Genomic DNA, 9,839 nt, shown 5'->3' on the forward strand with positions numbered 1-9,839 from the left:
ATAGTAATGTATTACCAACAAGCTCATCATGTATGGAAAGCATTCCCTGCTACTGAAGTACACTTTGATTTCGTAGTTGCAATGCTGCCTCCTCATTTCCTTGCTAATGGCATGCCGATTCCACCACAGAGACTTATTTTATGTGACACAATTAGAGATCAAATGCATTTCTTGCACAGCACTGTTGATTCAGGTAGACATTTATGATGATCTGCTTGGAAAGCAATGTATTTTTCCTCCTCCCTCTGTCATTTTAGCTACTGGCTTGGCTTTCACAGGGCCATTTTCAAATTAGAATGATGTGAGACTCATCTTAATTGGAAAATGTGCATGTTTTGCACAAATACATTTCCAGGTATTTTTCTCTGTTCCTTTGCATTGCACCACATCCTGAATCTGTTAATAGAAATGAAATATTTCTTTAGGTAAAAGCCTAAATAGGTCAGATACCCTGCATGGTACCAAAACTTGAATTCACCTTTCAACTCTTTGATTTTTGCAAGCACATCATGGTTATATTTAGGTATTGATATGGTTATATTATGATATATTATAGCTTATTTTTTCACTACTTCCTCATTTTATAGACTCTCCCAAAAATTGGAAGTAGTTAACTCCCAATACACAACATGGCACCATCAAAATGTTTAAAAATCATAGAAAATCATGTTCTTCTAAGCCAACTAAACACTTCAAGCCATTTTTAGAAATAATTTTCCCCTTGAGCCACAGAGCAATTTCTTTAAAGACTCAATGAGTGGGTTTTCCTTCCCTTCTTGCAGAAGGCGTGCTCCTTTTAGGGGATATCTCATGTTTTTAATTGGAGTCAGAAAATGAAGCAGCTGCCTCTTAGAAGAATCCTTTCCTGACATCAGACAAACTGAGAAGTCTCTCACCAACATACGACTGGAAACTTTCAGACTTTAAGGATTCATGTTCAAACTCATTGCAAGGATAATGAGTTAAATAGGTCAGCTCTTTCGACTGGCCAGGTACTGAATTGCACATTCAAGATATCAATTAAAATCCATTGTGCAATATCAATCAGTCCAGACACCTATGAAGTACAGAAAACACTCTTCTCACATCAGGTCTTTGAATCATCCAGGTACTGAGACATACAAGATACTAAAACATTCCATTAAGTTTTTGAGATGAAACTCAATGGGGAAAAAAGTCCTGCAGATGTTGAGAGATGCTGACTTCAGCATTTAGCACAGCAAATCTGGCTGTTTTTTTTTTGGTTGGTTGGTTGGTTGGCTTTTTGTGGGTTTGTGTTTTTTTTTGAAGCAAACCAGAATTGTTCTACAAAGATTTCAGCATCTGGTATTGGATATGGGCTATCTGGGCTATTGTACAAGTTACTTCCCTGGTATAATTAGGGGTGTAATATGTTAAAGTTTTGTGTACTGGCATAACAAGGAGGTATCCAGGACGTCCACTTACAGTATTCAGTCAACTCTGCTGTAGGAAAGAAATTAAAGCAATTGTGAACGCATGAGAAGGTGACATCATGCAATTGCTTGGACACATACTTTCGGTTGATTTATTACCATACCCAAACACAGAAAACCAAATGCTTCATTCAGGTGGTGTGGCAAGCAATCATTTCTACTACATTCAAATAATTTGAGGTGGCAATTTTGGCTAAACAAATGAAGAAAATGAAGGAAGTCTGAAGCTGAAATATTTCCACTACTACATAAAACATTTCTGAAGAGAGAAATGTTTGATTTCATTCATTAAAACAGAGCCTAATACACCTAATGACTAAAGCAAAAGAAGGATTCAGCTAATGGTGAAAGGATAAAATTATCCACCCAGCACAGTTCCCACAAAACATCACACCCAGATTTGTGATTTTATTTGTATTATCCTAAGAATTCAGTTCAGAGAAAAACCATATTCATTGGGAATGCATCCTACGGTAATCACTGAGGTGGAATAAGTGATCAATACCAGGATTAATAGAAATGTTTTTATAAAATATTCTTTCATTCAAAAAAGTATATTTCACTTAGTTGTCTTCTGAGCAGTATCAGAATCTCGATCTTCCATTTACTACCATTACATATTTAGAAGCCACTGAGGTGTGTCTGCCTGCAGATCCCTAAGGCTGTGAAACAGTACTGAAGTTTCTCCACTGGCTTTTTTAAAGGAAACAGCTTCAAAGCAGATCCCAAAATATTCATGACAAAATTTGAATAGTTGTGTCACTTGGCTAATACCATCACTTGAAATTGGAGAGCCATGGTTACTCCCTAAGCAGGCAATATGTAATAGCTTCAGAAACCAAGGTTATGAATTTTTTCATTAAAAAGTAGTTTTGCATGTGTCATAATAATAACCTTGTATAAGACTTCTGGAGCAGATCCATAGCTACTCTAAATTCTTATGACTATGTAATACAGCATCACTGGGCAACAAAATTATTGCTTCTCTCCCTTTGTCTCTCATAGCATGTCCTTCTCAGTGAAACATAACGTCTTCAGTTCAACTAGAAGACCAAGTTACTTACTTCCAGAGCAAAAGCCACACATCTGTTTTCACAGATTCCTAGTGAAAATTCACATCCAGTGATCTGACTGTAAGTGAGCTCCTTCAGGCTAGACCAGGAAGGGCCTGAGACTTGCCATGACACTTTATTGCACTGAAAATCTTGGTGTCATGTAATCACTTCTTTTTCAATGTGCTGTCTAGACAGAAATTAGTATTTTGCTTCTTATTCTTTAGGAAAGGACATTTCTGGCCATCCTAACCCTTCCTGACAGATTGCCATTCTGCATTCAAGCAGGGCTGGCATCTGGGATGGTTATTTGGGTGTCATCTCTGATTAAGGGGTCTGCCAGCAGGAATCAGGATGAAAAGCTACAGCCACCAAGGATGACAAAGACTTTTTCTCCTTCCAGTCCCCACGTAGCTCATCTTTGGGCTGTTACGTCAAAATCTGTAGCTGTTACAGAGCGAGTTAGTCAGGGAAAGTGTCTCACGTACCCTGAGACCTGCCCTTCCCTAAAGACAGATTTCCTGTCTGGAGTTGTTTACCTGCTCCTTGTTTGCTTCTCTAATAGAGCAGTAAAAATTCTTCTCTGTAAATCCCTCCTAAATTATTAGGTGTGTTGGAGGGATCCCTAGGGCAATAACTCTTATCAGGAAGTTCTGCGTCCTCCTTGGATCAAATGTCATATCACAAGTATTCATTAATGATTTATACATTCAGAGCACTATGTTATTATACTTGAAGTGTGGTATTGGCTTCTGACACCCATGAATTGAGTAATAATATCTCTTTAAGATAAACAGATCAAAGTCACATATGTCATTCCACTAATCAGTTCATAATCAGGTCAGGATTCCTGGCCTTATACTGCTTTATTTTGTTTAATTTCCATTTTTTTTCCTACACTACATTCATTTTAGATTCCACTCACCCCTTACAGTCTTATGTGACAATAACATGACACCAGTGATGCAAATAAACTCCATTCCATGGGTTTGTATGTTATTGCAATGATTTCAACACTACGAAGGTGCTGAAGCCTTATAATTTGGATTCATTTTTTTCTCAGGATATAAATCATCTCAGTGGCAGTTTATATTCCCTTTCTGTGAGTGTATTTTAAGAGCCAGCATGTCTTCAATGGCACAACTGCAAGAAGTTTTAGTAAGCTGCCTGTCATCAGTCTGATGATCTTGTTCCCCTGTCATCTTTCCCATCAAACCATATTTAGATGCGGTACTTAAAAGGACAGAAGACAGATGGGCCAGGAGCTGCAATGCACTGCTTGGAAAGCATAAATAGACTCTCAAAACTACTAGTTACTTCTGGCTTCAAATTTGGAACCTTGTTTTCTAGGCAAATAATTTCTAAAAATTTATGTGTTTTGAGGCATTGTGGCTTTGGCAACCAAAATCTCATCATCTTCCAGTGGGAGCAAACCTTAACTTGCACTATAAAGCAGGAATGATTTGGGTGACTTAACTCTGTCTCCCTGAATGTCTCTTGCAGTTCACCCAGCTCCTAGGCCAGACTCATGGGGATCTCAGACCTTGGATTACAGGGAATCACTAAACTCTGTATGAAGAAATACCAAAGATCATGGCTGTAATTTTATCAGCAGCAGCAGCCACATCCAAGGAAATTGCAATGCTTACAGAGAGTGAGTTCACATTACCCTGAAAGGAGAAGGAGTCTGGGAGGTTTTGCTCCTTAGTTTTAGCACTTCTATACTCCAAAGGTCGATCCTACCCTCAGACAGGTGGTATAATTTTGCAGCAAACAGGCTCAGCTGTTTGGACAAGGTTGAATGGCAAAGAGGACTCTTTCTCTCTCTTAATACTGGTATTACATTTTAGCTGGGTATAAGAAAACTCTCTTTGCAGGTATAATGTACAATCTGCTGTAACTCTGCAAGTAAATTTCTTTGGGCAAGATGCTGCCCCTGCTGGAATACCATTTTATCTTGTGGAAGATTGGGAGATTCAGTATAAAAAGCATTCATGCTCCACCACCTTCCTCTGAAAACTATTTAATTTCATTTTTATATATATATATAATTCATCCAATCTGTGGTCCTCATCATCTAAATCATTCCTGTAAAGTAGATGTCTCTGTAAAGATCCCAAAACAGTGCCAGTCATTGGGAACACCCTGCAGAAGTTTCAGATTAAAGGTTTTCAAAGCACTTTGCGAACTCTCATTAATGACTTATACATGCAAAACACTTATTACCATATTTTAAGCATCCAGCATGATTGCAGTGTTTTAAAATAGACTTACAAAGTCACCCTGAAATACGTGTCAAAGTTATTAATGTTCATATTCTCTAGTTATGTATTAAGGCTGTTGCATCATACTACTTTTTTGTTTGATTTTAATTTGAAAAGTAGCTTTGTTGCTGCCAGAATTCTTAGAAGACACAACTGATGAAATGTGTTGCAGAGAAAACCTGAACCTTCTCAGAACTTACAAAAACATGTACTTGCTCGCTTACTATGTACGAAAATCAGAGAATAATTGTATAAACATCCATGACCTCCTCAGTTTAATTCTGTTCTCATTTAGAGCAAACGTCTCAGAAAGAGCTTAACTAATCATATTGTAAAGGAATACCAAAATCAAGACCCTTAATAAAGACTTAGAGGCCTTTTCAGAGGAGGCAGGAGAATGTTTTGAGCAAAAGATTAGGCTCTAGTACAACTCTCATGAACGAATGTGAAGGTCAGAAAATGCGCAAGTCAGGCTAGTCTGACGCATGTAGAATTTACTCTTGGGGAATAAAATAATCTGAGTAGCTAATGAGGACCTCATGCACAAAATGCTTCTTTAATCTTTCAATTAAGTTAAGAAAGTTCCCAATAATAGGCCTCCTATTTCTGTTCTTTGTTTTCCCTCTCTTTTACTGTTCTCTTCAGAAAAGCAGATAAATCCACGTCAGTACAATCATTCCTTGGTAACCAACCATTACCTAGGGGATGAATTTTGATGTACGATTTTTATTGAAAGGTTATTATTTTTTTAACAAAGGTTATTACTCCACAGTTTGTAATTTGAAAGCATTGGTAATTGCAGATTTCTTAAGTGGCAGGTTAGGTTTCAAAATACATAAATGAAGCCATGGATTTTAACCAGTGATGGTGTCTAAAATACTTTAAGCAGCTTTGAAAAACTTGGCAGTTTTTCATCTCGTTCATGGAAAGAGGAAAAAAAAAACTAAAAAAAATAAAGAAAATGTTCCCTATTTATTCTGAGCAGGGGAAGCACAGTTTGAGAATTTCCAGCCCTACTGAATTGCTGTGCTTTGTTCAGGCTAAGTGGATCTCCACTACACTAGGTTTTCTAACCCTTTTGGACACTTACCTCTTCAGATGCAACTTCAAGTCCCTTATCTTTCCAGTAAACATGGCTATCCCAGAAAGAATGATGTCCTGGTGCCCAAACCACTGGCTTAGTTGGGGTTGTACACACTTCACTTACCCTATAGACTGAGTTGCTACACCAAATCCTCAGTTTATTGTGGAAACAGCACTGGAAGAATGTGAATATAGTGGGTACTCTTAAAATTAAACAATTTATTAACATTTAGGAGCGTGTTTACTTCCCAACTGTCACAGATTTCCTGAGTAAAACTAGAAAAGTCATTTCAGGACATATCAAAAAGTACTTCCCTATACTGAGAGCCCCTCCCTTAATCCCTGTGCATTAGCATGGCTTTCGTAAAAGTAATCCCTTCTCTTTTGTTTCTCAGGTGTAATCAGTTCGAATGCTTGTTGTTTGGTGTGGGGACTTGCCCTTTGTTTGCCCAATGCAATCTCAGTTAAGACTTCAAAGACTTGCACGAATTCAAATTACAAATAATATGATAAATGCCAATGAGGAAAGCCTGTTTTACTCCAGGCTGTTCCATTTGCTCACCAAGTGACCTCTGACAATTCATTTAACTTCTGTGCTTCACTATTAAACCTAGATAATAATTAGAATTAAGATTTGCCAAAGGCAATGAAAACTAAAGATGCAAAGGAAGTGTGAAGTAGTATTTTATATAGTGCCCAAAATTGCAAAGAGAGTGAGTCTCAAGGAGCTCCATATACTATGGCACAAAGTGCACAAAGGGCTGTAAAAAGAGGGTGCAATGAACATGAAGCACTGAGCAGTCTCTGAGACAGTATTTAGAAAAGAAAAGGCCCATAAGAGGAGCATGAGTTGTGCTAAACCTTGACTAATGGCACAAAATATCCCAGATACAGAAGATGAGCATAGTTGGCAGCATAGGCTTTTCTTGCCAGGCATTTCCGTTTCTCTAAGAACATGTCTGTGCTGGTTTACAGACAGTTAGAAAGCATATATGTATATATATATTTTTTTTTTTACCTACAAACTTTTAAGGTTTATCTTCACTTAGCATATGAGCAGCACATTGTGTGTATTTTAGGTTGGTACAACCAATCATTTATTTATCCATGGTTAAATTCCAGGACCCAAATCTTACTAAATGAATTCTGACTGAAAATAAACATATCTATTAATCTCCCTGTATATGTATGTATGTCTTTTCAGCCTAATAAATCCTGCTGCACAGCCTAATGTTACACAGCTCCTCAATGGCAGAGCAGTGCTTAGGCAAATTAATCAGAAGTAAATCATGGGGCATTCCCACCTGCTTTTAGTTCCCTTTTGCCTGACTGAAGCCCTCAAAACCCCATGTCCTGGTTTCTTTAATCAGAAAACTTGGGTTTTTTCCCCCATTTCTTATTATGGCCCTAAAAATAATCAACCTCACTAAGATGTAGTAACTTTTCACTCAAAAAAAAACCAAACCACAAAACAAACCCAAAACCAAGAAAAGCCCAAACACTACTAAGGGTTAAATGTAAATCCACCTTCTTACTCCTGACTTTTGGTTGGCCACCTGGCAAAAAGCGCCTGCTTCACTCCATGGTATTTCTCCATAGATTGACGTGCTCAAAATCAATGTGAGAGACAAGAGACAGAGCTCTTAAGTGTACATAAAAAAAACCTTTGCCTCCCTGAAGAACAGCTGCCTTCAGCAAATAAGAAAGGGTCTAACTTATATATTTTGTGCAGAGGGAATAGGCATTCTTTTCCCCTCATAGAACCAAGCAGATAGATTTGATTTTGAAATATTTTAGACAAATCAATATAAATGCTTTAGTAATCACCACAAGAACTGAAGGCATGGCAATGCACAGGCAGGAGCACAATGTATGTAACAGGTAGCCAGCCTAAGCATGAAGCTTTCTAACCAGGATGGAGCAAAGAGAGAGGAAAAGGAACAAAAGCATGGGAAAACCAGCCACAGATAAAAATACTACTTCATGCAAATTTGCATCCACCTTGACTCTCTCTGCAGAGCTGTGAAATGTTAATAAAATACTGTGTTTCAGCCTTAGAGCTTTGCCCTTGCCAGAGCAGCTGGTTCACCTCTATCCCTTAAAGAAGGAGCCTTTAGGGATTCCCATGTGTCAGGATAAAGTGAGAATACCACCCTTTGCCCTGAACAGAGGTGTCCTCACTGGTGTCCTCTCAGCTGGCTCAATTTTCTTAGTTACTCCAGTCCCAAAAAGTGGTTTAGCCCCACTTCACCATCTTAAAGCAACCATCAGGCCCTGGAACCTCATGGCAAAGATTATCAAAACTATTAGTTCTCTTTCACAAGATTTATATTTAAAGTTGAGGGCAACTGAGTGATGCTAGAAAGGTGACATGCCCCCTTCCTTGCCTTGCAAACTGGGAGGAAAGATTCCTTTGTTCATAATTATTATTCGCTTAAATTTTTCCTTCATATCATAAATTGTCTATAGCTTGATATGTTAGCTGGGGTCCTAAGGCAAAAGCACTTACAGGAAATTGTGAACAAAACAAAAGATTTCAGACTGATTCCCAGTCATTTATGCAGATAAAGCATTGTGTACCAGGTATGCAACACAGCAAGTTGTATTGTACTTAAGTGTGTCCTGAGATACGTAAGTGATCCCTGTTCCTGGTATTATAATAAGATTTTAATTAAGAATACCTTTTATGTATTAAAAAACCTCTTTCTGATTTACAAGCTAGCATGTCAAGTGACAGTTATGCCAGAAAGCTCCTAGATGGTGGCTTTTTCAAAGTTGCATCCATGTGAATCCTAATTTCCCTCTCCTCCTTTAACATAATATTTCTGTCATATTAATTTCTTCTTTCTAGAGTTTATAAACCCATTTTTAAATCCACATGTCTGGCTCATTCATAAAAATCTTGGCAAACTGACAGCCCCCATTTCCTACAATTCTTTGGTAGTCTTGTGTTAAAGTTACATCTCTCCTTTGTGTTAGGTTCTCAACTGGATAGAGCTATTTCTCATGTGCTTCCCCCTGCCCCCACTGGCAATCTTCACTTTAGTATTACCACATTAAAACAGCCTGGATGGAAACACCAGTTTCAGAGTACAGCCCACTGCAACCTTCCCTGTAAAACTGCCTTTTTGAACCTGGTCAAAAAGTTGGGTGGAAAAGGAAAAAAGAAAGAAAAGCAGGAAGCCAGCTCTGTGATGCTCCCTGGCTTCACTTTGAGTCAGTGGCAAGAAGACGTGGGTGGCATCTACCTGCCTTTAATTGCAACATGGTCAAACCCTGCAAAGAGACCTGAAACAAATCCAAAAGCTCTGCTGAAATACGATGCAAGTGTTATCTGTAAAAACTAAAGTAAATATTAGATAACACAGAGCTCACTGCCTAGGAGTCAATCCTATTCAGAGATGATCAGACACATTCTTGGCTTTGAATTTATTGAGTTGTTCTCCTCATCCATAAATATTCCTTGAGAATAATGGCTGTATACTGCCAAGTTTAATGCCTTGTAAAGCATTTCAGAGGAATACTCTCATCTCTTCCCCACCAGACAAGCTGTCAGGTTTGGGAAATGAAAATAAAATCCTGCTTCCTGCCAGCAAATGGTGCTACTGGTGTTCCCTTGAACTCCTTGAAGGGGAAAAAAACCCTGAAAATGTAAATAAAAGAATGTTTGATCAACTCATGATCTAACTGAAATGTGGTTAATGAAGTATATCAAGTTCTTTTTGACGCATGAAATGTTTAAGTGAATCCTGCCTGCAGGGTGTAATACGTATTTAGCACACAATGTGAAGGTCCAATAGGTAACAAACACAAACAGCATGCAAAACAGTTTCATTACTTGCAGGAGTTATGCATGCAGCAAAGTTTGTTTTGCAACTAATTAAGACTTCATGCAAAAAGGGTGTCACATCCTCCAGGCAATTTGACTATGTGTATAAAAGCATTTGCTACCTAGAACTCTTCTAATCACTTTTCTTAAACTCTTC

This window comes from Pezoporus flaviventris, unplaced genomic scaffold, assembly GCF_033815535.1.
Source record: "Pezoporus flaviventris isolate CSIRO_AGI_PZ_B2104156 unplaced genomic scaffold, CSIRO_AGI_Pfla_v1 ptg000225l, whole genome shotgun sequence".
Lineage (NCBI taxonomy): Eukaryota > Metazoa > Chordata > Aves > Psittaciformes > Psittacidae > Pezoporus > Pezoporus flaviventris.